The sequence below is a fragment of the Schistocerca cancellata genome, chromosome 8 (genome assembly GCF_023864275.1).
Source record: "Schistocerca cancellata isolate TAMUIC-IGC-003103 chromosome 8, iqSchCanc2.1, whole genome shotgun sequence".
Classification (NCBI taxonomy): domain Eukaryota; kingdom Metazoa; phylum Arthropoda; class Insecta; order Orthoptera; family Acrididae; genus Schistocerca; species Schistocerca cancellata.
This window is the reverse complement of record NC_064633.1, coordinates 190,790,836-190,803,566: the sequence shown is the minus strand read 5'-3', so window position 1 is coordinate 190,803,566 and position 12,731 is coordinate 190,790,836. Positions and strand designations below refer to the sequence as shown.

The 12,731-nt window shown below is 42.4% G+C and overlaps 1 protein-coding gene across 1 annotated transcript in view; it reads right to left on the bottom strand.

Annotated features, from left to right (window-relative positions):
• LOC126095461 (leucine-rich repeat-containing G-protein coupled receptor 5-like) overlaps positions 1–12,731 on the bottom strand; it is a 1,115,085-nt gene that overhangs the window by 980,896 nt on the left and 121,458 nt on the right. The gene's annotated exons all lie outside the window — the stretch shown is intronic.

The window sequence follows — 12,731 nt, the reverse complement described above, 5'->3', positions numbered from 1 at the left end:
CAGGAGTGTGCCTTCGACTCCGAAAGCCCATATCGATGATGTTTCGTTGAATGTTTCGAGCGCTGATATTTGTTGGTGGTCCAGCATTGAAATCTCCAGCAGTTCGCGGAAGGCCTGCACTTGTATCACGTTGAATGATTCTCTTAAGTCGTCGTTGGTCCCGTTCTTGCAGGATCTTTTTCCGGCCGCAGCGATGTCGGAGATACGATGTTTTACCCGATTCCTGATAGTCACGGTACACTCGCGACTAGGTCGTTCACAAAGATCCCCTCTTCATCGCTACCTCAGAGATGCTGTGGACTAACTGACTTAAATCTTGATAACCTGCATTGTAGCAGCACTACCCGATCTAACAAATGCGCCAGAAACTTGTCTTCTGTAGGCGTTGCCGACCGCAGCGTTGTATTCTGCCTGTTTACATATCTCTGCATACGCATGCCTATAACAGTTTCTTTGGCGCATCAGTGTATATCTAATAGTCTGCATTCCATATCTGGCACGTTGATTTGTAAATTTGGTTTGTAACGCAATGACATTTGCTTTAGTGTACGTTCTGTCGTGGGTGTGATCCACTGTAATTGCAGGATATTTTTGTCTTCATGTATTCATCTTTTATACAAGATTTAGACCCATGAACAAATATCAACGTGATCTGATTTTTGTGAGATGTTCGGGGAAGAGGAAGATTTCCATAGCGCAATGGTAAATAAGGGGGAACTTGAACATATATCTAAATAATACATGGTTAGAGGGAGACCAAAAGATGAATACTCTAAACAGATTCAGAAGGATGTAGGTTGCAGTAAGTATTGGGAGATGAAGAAGCTTGCACAGGATAGGGTAGCATGGAGAGCTGCATCAAACCAGTCTTAGGACTGAAGACCACAACAACAACAACAACAACAACGACGAACACACACAAACCTGTTAACACAGCCTGAAAGTGTAGCGAAACGTTCCTTCTAGAGACTGTGTGTGCAATGGAGATATAGACTCCACGTTGTATAACCTCACACCAACTTGTAACAGACATTAATAACAATGGTCAGTCTCAACATATCCTAGACTAGCACATATCTTGAAGTTCTCAGCCGGTCAGACCTTTCTTTTACAAAATGTAATTTGCATTCAAAGAAATAAATAAATAATCTGCCAAAACCAGTTAGTCAAAATAATGTTTCCATGGAAGCCAGTTAAGTATGGTGCATCAGCTATGACTTTAAACAAAAAGCAAGTGAGCACATGGGAGCTGACGACTAAAGAGAGAAACAACTGAAAGATTTGAAAGAAAATGAATAACCAGATCCGGATGGAATCCCAATTCGAATTTACAAAGATTGCTTTACGGCATTGGCCCCTGAATTAGTTTGCCTCTCTCGCCCAGCACCAGGTCCCAAGCGACTGGAAAAAAGCGCCAGGGACACCAGTATATAAGGAGGGTAAAAGAATGGGCCCACAAAATCACAGACCAATATCGCTAACATCTGTTTGCTGCATAATCCTTGAACATATTCTCTTGACACTGGCCGGCTGCGGTGGCCGAGCGGTTCTAGGCACTTCAGTCCGGAACCGCGGGACTGCTACGGTCGCAGGTTCGAATCGTGCTTCGGGCATGGATGTGTGTGATGTCCTTAGGTTAGTTATTTTTAAGTAGTTTTAAGTTCTAGGGGACTGATGGCCTCATATGTTAAGTCCCATAGTGCTCAGAGCCACTTGAACCATTCGATCCATCTTGACACTGAGAAGCTTATGTTCATGAATCAGCATGGCTTTAGAAAGCATAATTCGTGCGGAACTCAGCTTGCTCTTTTTCCAACGTGATATACTGAGAACTATGGATGAACGGCAACAGGAATATTCCATATTTCTAGATTTCCGGAAAGCCTTTGACACGCTGCCCCGTTGCAGGCTGTTAGGGAAGGTACGAGCATATGGAATAAACTCAGATATAACAGAACCCAGTATGCTGTCCTCGACGCCGAGTGTTTATCGGAGACGAGAGTTCCAACAGGAGTGCCCCAGGGAAATGTGATAGGAGCGCTAATGTTCTATATATACATAAATGATTTGGCGGCTTGGGTGGGCAGCAATCTGCGGTTGTTTGCTGACGATGCCGTGGTATACGTAAGGTGTCGAAGTTTAGCGACTGTCGGAAGGAAGATAGAAGACGACTGCGGAGACATGGCTTAGCCAGGAAGTTTCATATCAGCGCACACTCCGCTGGAGAGTGAAAATCTCATTCTGGAAACATCCACCAGGCTGTGGCTAAGTCATGTCTCCGCAGTATCCTTTCTTTCAGGAGTGCTAGTTCTGCAAGGTTCGCAGGAGAGCTTCTGTAAAGTTTGGAAGGTAGGAGACGAGATACCGGCAGAAGTAAAGCTGTGAGGACCGAGCGTGAGTCTTGCTTCGGTAGCTCAGATGGTAGAGCACTTGCCCGCGAAAGGCAAAGGTTCCGAGTTCGAGTCTCGGTCGGGCACACAGTTTTAATCTGCCAGGAAGTTTCTTGTTACTGGTAGGTTCAAACAACACGTAAGTGTTATGGAGATGTTTCGGGAAAAGCTATTGGGAAAATTTGGAGAATCGGCATTTGAAGCTGATTGTCGAACTATCCTGCTGCAGCCAACATACATTTCGTGTAAGAACCACGAAGAAAAGATGCGAGAAATTAGGGTCATACGGAGGCATATTGACAGTCGTTTTTTCCTCGCTCTATTTGCGAGTGGAACAGGAAAGGAAATGACAAATAGTGATATAGGTTACCCTCTGCGACGTACCAGAAGGTGCCTTGCGTACTATTTATGTAAATGAAGATGTAGAAAGAATGAAGAACTATAAGCAGCTTTGGGATGGGAAATAACTGAACAGAAGTTGGAGTAATTACTTACTAGTATTAAAGTAACTCAATACAGTGGCTCAGCACCCAAGTTAGATGTCCTCTATGGGACCATGTGGGACACAGTTACCACAAATCATCAAAATTAGATCGAAAGGACCTCACATGATTTCTAATCCCCGTACTAATACTAAATGGGTGCGATAGTAGCGTGAGCTTTGACACGCCCCCACGGCTGAGTTAATATGAGATCGATACTGATCCTTGAGCGCGGAACATAGTTTCTAGCTTTGTACTACGGATTTAACCTTGGCCACAAAGAAAGCATATTTATAAATCTGCAAAATCACACGAACGAAATATTACGCTAAAATACTGAACAAGCAACGATATCAGATAAATTCCTCTGTGTTACAACGTAGAAATGACCAAAGAAATGAAACAATTGGCACAATTATCGAATTTGAACCCTGATAAATGCAGGCTGCGTTCCAGGTTGGTGGACATACGACTGTGTTTGTTCTCTCGGTCCACAGGAGCACGCTAACTCAGACGTCAATCGCTCTGACTCAGGATTGGTCAGTCAAGTACCGGGTGATCAAAAAGTCAGTATAAATTTGAAAACTGAATAAATGACGGAATAATGTAGATAGAGAGGTACAAATTGACACACATGCTTGGAATGACATGGGGTTTTATTACAAAAAAAAAAGTATACAGAAGTTCAAAAAATGTCCGACAGATGCCGCTTCATCTGATCAGAATAGCAACAATTAGCATCACAAAGTAAGACAAAGCAAATATGATGTTCTTTACAGGAACCGCTCAATATGTCCACCATCATTCCTCAACAATAGCTGTAGTCGAGGAATAATGTTGTGAACAGCATTGTAAAGCATGTCCGGAGTTATGGTGAGGCATTGGTGTCGGATGTTGTCTTTCAGCATCACTAGAGTTGTCGGTCGATCACGATACACTTGCGACTTCAGGTAACCCCAAAGCCAATAATCGCACGGACCGAGGTCTGGGGACCTGGGCGCCAAGTATGAGGAAAGTGGCGGCTGAGCACACGATCATCACCAAACGACGTGCGCAAGAGATCTTTCACGCGTCTAGCAATACGGCGTGGAGCGCCATCCTGCATAAACATCGTACGTTCCAGCAGGTGTTTATCAGCCAGGCTGGGGATGATGCGATTCTGTAACGTATGGGCGTAGCTCTCACCCGTCATGGGTAGCAGTTATAAAACCAGAATCACGCATATCCGCGAAGGAAAAAGGCCCGATTCCGGTAGATGTGGTAAATCCAACCCATACCGTGACTTTCTCGTCATGCAATGGAGTTTCCACGACAGTTCTAGGATTTTTGGTAGTCCAAATTCTGCAGTTGAGGGCGTTGACAGACCCTCGGAGCGTGAAATGAGCTTCTTCGGTCCACAACACTTTACTCAACCAATCGTCATCTTCCGCCATCTTTTGAAACGCCCACACCGCAAATGCCCTCCACTTCACCAAATCGCTAGGTAACAGTTCATGATGCCGATGGATTTCGTGCGGATGGCATAGGAGGGTACGCCTAAGTGCCAACCAAACAGTAGTGTATGGAATGCCGGTGCGACGTGCGACTGCACGAGCGCTGACTCCCCCGTGCATAGACGAACCCGCTACACTCTCCATTTCTTCCTGAACTGTCTCAGCAGCATTACGCCTTGTGCTCGGTCGGCCACTACGGGGTCTATCGTCTGAACAACCCGTGGCTTCGAACTTCGAAATCATTCTCGCGACAGCTGCATTTGTCAACGGACCTTTACCCGTTCGAATCCCCTTCTTATGGCGATAGGATCGTAACACTGAACTAGCACATTCCCCATTCCGATAATACAGCTTCACTAAACGCGCCTTTTCAGGAAACGTCAACATGCTGCGACAGCTGGCGCATCTGATTCTCTCTCTCAATACAGCTCCTTTTATACACGATTGTCATGCGCAGTCACTGACGTTTTGCTATCCAACGTCATCTGTCGTAAATTTGGTAAACTTTCTTTTTTTTTGGTTCTAATAAAACCCCATGTCATTCCAAGCATGTGTGTCAATTTTTACCTCTCTATCTACATTTTTCCGTGGTTTATTAAGTTTTCAAACTTATACTGACTTTTTGATCACCCGGTATGTAAGGTGTCCTGCTATCTTAGATGCCGTAACGTACGATATCGCACTTCTTACTTTTAGCTGGCTTCTGGAAATTTCAGAGCCTAGCGCGCGGCATTTCTGTGTGGTAGCATTGTCTTGCTGTGTAATGACAATAATACCCCAGAGCTAGTAATCACGCGCTGTCTTGGTGTGAGTGTTGCTGATAAACGAGTTATTAAGGTGGAGTCCGGGCAAAATGGCTTTTTGACAGTCATTTGGCTTCTTTTGTAGCTGTTTTTTCTCGACTATAGGAAAGTTTTAAAATGCGTATTGATTACTGCAGCATCCCATGAAAATTTGTTAAGGAATGAATGAAAAAACGCACAACAGACAAACTAAAGCTGTGTTGGTGTGTGATGAATCAAAAGTGATTCGCTACACAGTTGTAAAAAACAAAGTAACAGAGACTAAACTGAGTAGACGAACATACGACTTCTACTCACTGCCGTAATTAGATAACTGTAACAAATAGTGTAATATTACAAAGCAGCTATTGTGAAATTTGTCCTGTAAATACCTAGGAGAATTATTAGTTATATTTTTGTTGAGAAAAATAAAGTTATGCGAAAGAAACTGACATCAAATTTCAAGGTTTTTAAAATGGGCAGATATTTTATATTGTAAGTAGGCTGTTTATATTTTCTTATTGGCAACGTTACGTAGCGCTCTGTATGAAAATCACTGGCTGTGCTGTGTGCAGTCTGTGGCTAGTTTGCATTGTTGTCTGCCATTGTAGTGTTGGGCAGCGGCAGCTGGATGTGAACAGCGCGTAGCGTTGCGCAGTTGGAGGTGAGCCGCCAGCAGTGGTGGATGTGAGGAGAGAGATGGAGTTTTGAAATTTGTAAAAATGGATGTCATGAACTGCTTTTCATAGTTGCTTATTTCATTTGATATCTAGTTTCCAGCTGTGTTGCAGCATTACTTTTCTAAAATAAACTTAGATGCATTTGCTAATGTGAACACTTTCTGTCAACAGATCTATTAAATAATTATTTTATGATCCACATTCTTCGAAAAAGGAGCTCTTGGAATGGAAAGAACAATAAGAAGGGACTGATAACAATAACTGCATATATAATTTTCTTTTCGAGTACTTGGTAATTTTTTGAAGAATTAGTTTTTGTGGTGCAACACTTTAATTACATAGACATTAAGATGTGAATATACATTTCCCTTGTCTGCATTGTTGTCTTTAGTGTAATGTTTTTTTCTGCTTGAGCTATTTCATGTTTAGATATAAGTTATTTCATTTGCTGCTGCTGTTTGCCAGGCATAGTGTTACTGAATTTGACTTTGTGTTACTCTGCTAAGCCAGTTTACTACTGATTTATTTTTCTTGTTTGTTGCTTATTGCCTTATATTAGTTGTAATATTGTTGCTTACTTTGCCAATTTGAATTCTTTTTGTCATTGCTGTTCGTGTTAATTGTTTTGTGCTGCTGCATTGCCTCGTCCCTTAGTTTAGCATCTGAGCTCAGTAGATTTAAGTTAGGAGGAGGAGATTAGTGTTTAACGTCCCGTCGACAACGAGGTCATTAGAGACGGAGCGCAAGCTCGGGTGAGGAAAGGATGGGGAAGGAAATCGGCCGTGCCCTTTCAAAGGAACCATCCCGGCATTTGCCTGAAGCGATTTAGGGAAATCACGGAAAACCTAAATCAGGATGGCCGGAGACGGGATTGAACCGCCGTCCTCCCGAATGCGAGTCCAGTGTGCTAACCACTGCGCCACCTCGCTCGGTAGATTTAAGTTAGCTTAAGAGGGGGTAGCCTATAAGAGAATGAGTTGCGATGAATTTGAAGAAATGCACTGAGAGGTTATACGAGAAAAATACAGAAAGCATGCTTGGATAGGATTTTTTTGGCTGGAGCAAATATCGAAATAAGACGAAAGATCTATGAAATGAAGTTTTGGGTTGGACTGCAGTACCAAATGTTACACTGAAAACGAACCCTGTCCTTTCCTTTTGTGTTATCCCACTATGTGTTTGTGTACCCTTGTGTATTTGTTTTCTTCCTGTCTCTGTGTAGTTTCATAGAATTTTTTCTTCTTCTAATACTAAGCTACATTCACTATGATGAGGAATACTGTTATCCTCAAATATAATTGGCATTAATAATATGTTATTTACCTTGTAAATATGCTTAGACATTATTTATTCTGTTTTGTTTTAATGCTCATGTGTAAAGTTGATGTTTCAAAAGTTATTCTGATCTTTTATGTATTTACTTATGTCATAATTCCTGTAACACTGATGTATATGTCTATTTCTATTCTTTTGTAAGGCCTGTATTACTACAAATGTTATGTGTATTGTTATGTTCTTTAATGATGTATTTTGTACTTTTGTAATTGTATTCTTATGTTATAAAATTGTAATTGACACCAGTTCATCAAATTAAGTAACTTGTAAGTTACATTTCACTGCACACGTTTCTGTTGGTCATAGTATATGGACAATATGTGAGAAGTAGAGATTGATAGTGTTTGCATGTGTGTTAATAATTCAGCAAGGGACTGGTTAACAGCATTGCTGGTTCTAAGGATAAAAAAAAAACTTTGTGAGTGCACAAGTGGTGGTTTATGGACTTGCTATATTCTCCACAAGACTCTTCGATGGTGAATGTGCACCTGCACAGTCGCAGCAGATGGGGACGTTTCAATATGCCTATCATAGAAACAAACTCTCAGATTGTAATTTCTGAATTTGAAGCTTTAGTACATCCAGAAATGATTTCTCCAATGAGATGCACAGCGCATATACTTTCCAGAAGTTTTACGCCTTTAAATGTCTATATATTTATTCTGCGCCAATTAAAGCCTTTAAAATTAAATGTTGTACATCTATTAAGGATATGATTCAAAATCCTCTGGAAACATTGTTTTCCTTAGTTGTTTTAAACTGATTTACATAATTGGTTTGAATAAGTATGAGTAAACTATTTTTCAACGACTTGAATCCTAAGTAACAAGAAAATAATAGTTCCTTGAAAATAAAATCTGCATTGATTTCATTTTGGCTTATCTGTATATAAAATTTGATCCCGCTGTTCTTCATACTGTTAGAGTTAACTAACAATATGTACTTCACAGCATTTTCAATACTTCCCTCCTTTACTTGAATATATTACACAGTATAATTGCTGAAAAAGTAAAACAATACACCATACTTAATTTCGGCTCTTTGCTGCCTTTTTAAAGACACATTTTGATTATTTTGTTTTGCTTGATGTGTGTGAAGCAGAGTCGTTGAACTCCAGCTCGGAGCAGTTACGCGCAGCCGAATCATGGATAATTAGTTTGAATAATCTGCTAGAAAGATAATTAATACTTGAAATTGTTAAGACGCAGCGTGGTGAACAAGTGTTTCAGTAATTCGATCATCTTGCAGAAAGGCGCACCGGATAAATTATGACATTTACGGTTGAAACAGTGCCGTGTTTGCGAATCAGTAACTGTTGTGCAGTAACGTATTGACATATTGATAGTCGAACGTAAATGAAAAGGCTTTCATGATCAGTAATTACCTGTTACCTGTTTAATGAATGTGTAACTGCAACACAGCAATGAATCTTCTGTGTGAATGTGAAACAAGCATAACTCTTAACCTTCGCAATACCATGGACGGGTGGGGGGTGTTAAATCTTTGTACCCACCTTTTGAAAATATTGTTATACAACCAGTTACTTTTTATTTCAAAATTTTGTCACAGATGTTTCTTGTTTATAAGGAATACTTCCGCCAGATTTCACAAATGTTTTGAATTTTTCAGTTAAACTTGATTCATAAACTGGAACCTTTCCGTAGACATCACTTTCCACAACGTATATCATATTCAGCATTTTCAGGTTCCGGACGTTACTTGCACAACAATGTCTCTTTAAAAAGTATGCTGCGAATAAAACTCAAGAACAGTTAACGAATTTCGCATTTTTTAAACTTTTTTTTACGGTGGGCTTGAAGTACCACCTCCCTCGCTCCCCTCTCGCCTCGTTGGTAGTCCACGTTACTGGATGTTCGTTGACATTTCTAAGAATGTGTTCATAGATATTTTCAGTGTCTGGACCCTACTTAAACATCAGTATCTATTTAAAAAGTATGTTTTTAATAAAAGTCATAACTTTTAAAGTATTATGTTTTTTTTCAGTTTTTATATAGATGGGCATGAAGCACATCTTCCCCCTAAGTAATGCGCCTAATGGAAGATGGGTTGGTACTGGCAGTGTTAATACGGAACTGGATGAGTTTAGTCATCTTTAGGGAACTGTGTTACGTGCTAAAAGGATAATAAAACAAAGTACATTGACTTGTACTGTTGTTATTTCAAACTGACTATTTTTATTTTTCAATTGAAGAACTTCAGTATTTGAAAAGTATAAGAAACATACGCGTATTAGGCACATGCTCAGGCTTATTTCGTAACGAAGCGTGATCTCTATGTGAGACTCCCATATCTGAGTCCTGCAGCCTGACAGCCGCAAAATTATTCATGTAAAAATGAAAAAACACTTAACAACGAGACAGAGCTTTACAAGAATTCCATCGCTACGCAGCCAAAGAATGGGGCATTCCTAGCAGACGAAATCTACATCTACATCTACGTAATTATTCTGCTATTCACAATAACGTGCCTGGCAGAGGCACCTTCAAGCTTTCTCTACCGTTCCACTCTCGAACGGTTCGCGGGAAAAACGAGCACTTACATTTTTCTGTGTGAGCCCTAATTTTTCTTATTTTATCGTGATGATCATTTCTCCCTATGTAGGTGGGTGGCAACAGAATGTTTTCACAATCGGAGGAGAAAACTGGTGATTGAAATTTCATGAGGACATCCCGTCGCAACGAAAAACGCCTTTGTTTTAATGATTGACACTCCAATTCACGTATCATGGTTCAAATGGCTCTGAGCACTATGGAACTTAACTTCTGAAATCATCAGTCCCCTAGAACTTAGAACTACTTAAACCTAACTAAATTAAGGACACCACAATCATCCATGCCCGAGGCAGGATTCGAGGAGGAGGAGGAGATTAGTGTTTAACGTCCCGTCGACAACGAGGTCATTAGAGACGGAGCGCAAGCTCGGGTGAGGGAAGAATGGGGAAGGAAATCGGCCGTGCCCTTTCAAAGGAACTATCCCGGCATTTGCCTGAAGCGAGTTAGGGAAATCACGGAAAAACTAAATCAGGATGGCCGGAGACGGGATTGAACCGTCGTCCTCCCGAATGCGAGTCCAGTGTGCTAACCATTGCGCCACCTCGCTCGGTGCAGGATTCGAACCTGCGACCGTAGTGGTCGCTCGGTTCCAGACTGCAGCGCCATACCGGCCTGCTCACGTACCATGTCTGTGACACTATCTCCCCTATTTTGCGATAATAGAAAACGAGCTGCCCTTCTTTGTACTTTTTCGATGTCATCCGTCGGTCCCACCTGATGCGGATCCCACACCGCACAGCAATACTCCAGAATAGGGCGGGCAAGCGTGGTGTAAGCAGCCTCTTTAGTAGATCTTTTGCACCTTCTAAGTGTTCTGCCAATGAATCCCAGTCTTTGGTTTGCTCTACCCACGATATTATCTATGTGATCCTTCCAATTTAGGTTATTTGTAATTGTAATCGCTAAGTATTTAGCTGAATTTATATAGCCTTCAGATTTTTGTGACTTATCGTGTAATCAAAATTTAGCTGATTTCTTTTAGTATTCATGAGAGTAACTTCACACTTTTCTTTATTCACGGTCAATTGCCACTTTTCGCACCATACAGATATCGTATCTAAATCATTTTGCAAGTCGTTTTGGTCATCTGATTGCTTTACAAGAAGGTAAATGACAGCATCATCTGCATACACTCTAAGACGGCTACTCTGATTGTCTCCTATGCCGTTAATATATCTAAGCATATATCTACGCATAGTGTGTCTCTGCAACTCGCCAGCGATTCATAATTCGCGTAAGGAGATAAATGATTTGGAAAACGTTTTCTAACACAACTTCCATCATTTTCTGCAAGACGAAACCAGCACCTGCTAACAGTACCGTGTTAATCAGATGGCTGCCTAGCTGCCAGCTTAATACGTCACTTGCGCTAGCTTTACCCCTGTTGCAGTAGACCCAGACGCCGGTTCGCAACTGGGCGTACAAAACGCGCCCCGCTGTTTGGTGCTGCCCTGTGCTGGACTCACGGGTCCGCCAGCCGCAACACACAGCATACAGTGCGGCCGTTATTAAATTGTCCAATGGCGCGGAAGCGTCCTGAATGTGTCTCGCTTATCGGAGAAACGTCCGTGTGATTTGGGGTCGCATTCAGCGCCGCCTGAGTTATCGGGGGAAATTACCGCTCCTCTCTCACCCACGCCCTCCGCGTGTTTCACATTCGTCCCGTTTCCAGCCGGGACACTACGGGCGTCCGATCCTTTCCAGTTGTGTCAGCACGGGAAAGTTAGTTAGCGTTTGTATTTGACAACCGCGTAATGCCATAAAAGAACCGATGAACCCAATTCCTAACTTTCTCGTTGCGTTTTGTTTCTAGCTGTAGTCACTCGACACGTTTTTTTTTTTTTTTCACATGAACACATAAGCCACTTTTATACACAAACCTGTAGCGTGAAACTTCCTGGCAGATTAACTCTGTATGCCTGACCAACACTCGAGCTTGAACACCTTTGTCTTTCGCAGGCAAATGCCACGAAAAGCAAAGGTCCCGAGTTCGTGTCTTGTTTTGGTACAAAGTTTTATTTGCCAGCAAGCTTCATATAAGCGCACACTCCACTGCAGAGTGAAAAATTCTTTCTTGAAAATCGTAGTTTGAAGCACTTTAGTCGCTGCCATTGTGCGTACTTTTTATTATTCCAGTCTATACTGAACACTGGCCGGCCGGGGTGGCCGAGCGGTTCTAAGCGCTACAGCCTCTAACCGCGCGACCGCTACGGTCGCAGGTTCTAATCCTGCCTCGGGCATGGATGTGTGTCATGTCCTTAGGTTAGTGAGGTTTAAGTAGTTCTAGGTTCAAGGGGACTGACGACCTCAGAAGTTAAGTCCCATAGTGCTCAGAACCATATACTGAACACTCATCGTAGTACTGATGGTGCGGGCAGAGAGGTTTGCGTGTTCTCGTGAAGCAGGGGTTATGCTGGTAGTGGTGGTGTAGTTTTTGGAAGGGTCTCCCAGGCCGTACGGGTCTCTGCAGATGAACCTGACGAACAATGTTACCAACGCCTCATCCCTTGCCACTTTCTTTTCTATAGCCATTTTCCCCAACACATCAACACCCAACGGCGAAGCAAATGAGATTCCCAAAGGTCGCATAGTGGAAGAGGTCATGGAAGAAGAACTGGCTGTAAAAGCGATCCTATACTGACCTCTATTTCGCAGTAGTCCATGCAGTTCCGCTGTCTGACATCATGTGCCTCATACCTATGTGCCAGGATGAGTGGTTTACTTCTTCGGAGGATGATATCCCCTTAAACAAAAGCTTGCGAATGGTAATTTCCCCTGCCGTTTTCCTTGAAGTTCATTGTCCATTGGTCATGGGACAAGGGCAGTGGTCCAGGCTACAGCGAAGCTGTTGGTTTGGGCTGGCACAATGGCTTCAGGTGTGTGATGGTCGGCCGGCTGGTGTGACCGAGCGGTTCTAGGCACTACAGTCTGGAACCACGCGACCGCTTCGGTGGAAGGTTCGAATCCTGCCTCGGGCATGGATGTGTGTGATGTCC